We start from the raw sequence: 1,179 nt of genomic DNA, 5'->3' as shown, positions 1-1,179 counted from the left end.
CTATAAAACTTCACCAAACTGCTTCCATGTTGGAACTAGAAATTTGGGGTAACCTAAAACTGTATTTCTAGACCATAATCACTCAGAATGGCTCCAGAATTAACTCTTACGTTAGGTTGAGAGCTGTGGCCTTGCATCGACAGTAGCATATCTCCGAACATCCCCTCCTTTTTGGAAACCTTTTCCCCAAGTTGTGTGTGTGTGTGTGTGTGTATATAGAATATATATATATATATATATATTCCTGCATTATTGCTTGTCTGTACTAGCCAGGGAAAAATATGTTTTGGGTTGGTTCTGAGTGATACTTTAGGGATTGGCCTTCCCAGCTCTGAGCCTAAAATCACTACCCTCTCCCACTGGGCCTCAGGGTTATCCTTGCTTGTTTATCAGAATGTAAGTGTGCTTAAGACTCCAGGTGACCAGTCAGTCCCTTACATGTCTCCTCAGGAGAGCCAGTAAAGTCCATTCTAACCCGGGTGTGGGGGNGTTTGTGGGGTTCCCTATCAAACCCGAGGCCAGTGCATGTGGTGGGCTGTTCCCCTGATAATTTTTGGTTGGGAGGGAACAGGTGCCCATTGGTGTCTTTATGATCAAGTGCTCATAAAATTCCTAAGCTCNGGGCTCATCAGTGTCACAGGAGAAGCATCGGGGAACCGCAGAATTAGGCATTGGGGGGGGGGGGTCAGAGAACAAAGGCCAAATGATAATAAGTCGAAATATTTCAAAGACAAACAGAAACCAAAATGCCGTCAAAGTTTCGAAAAGTATAAACTAAATTGCCTTTTGAGATCTGAAATCAAACAGAACCTGAACTAAATGTCTAGAGCTTAAAATTCTTTCAAAGCAAACAAAGCAGATGCCTAAAATGAAATACTTGAAAGCAGACCAAATAGGTAGCTATCAAGTTAGGATCCTTAATTAGACATCTCAGAATAAACAAATGGACCAGCAACCAAACCGGGGGAGGTCCAGACCCTAGAAAAGAATTCCCCTGCAATCCACCTACGGAAGTAACAGGTGGCCTGGACTCAGTGGGTCCATGCAGGTACCCGGCTGCCAGTGAAAACTNGATGGATCTCTGAGGTCCATTTTGTGGCTCCACAATTGTCAATAAAAAGAGCACAGCTCTCATCTTGAATAAGAGTTAGTTTATTCTGGAGCTATTGTGAGTGACCA

Source organism: Mus caroli, chromosome 8, assembly GCF_900094665.2.
Source record: "Mus caroli chromosome 8, CAROLI_EIJ_v1.1, whole genome shotgun sequence".
NCBI lineage: Eukaryota > Metazoa > Chordata > Mammalia > Rodentia > Muridae > Mus > Mus caroli.
Note: the sequence above shows the minus strand (reverse complement) of the source record.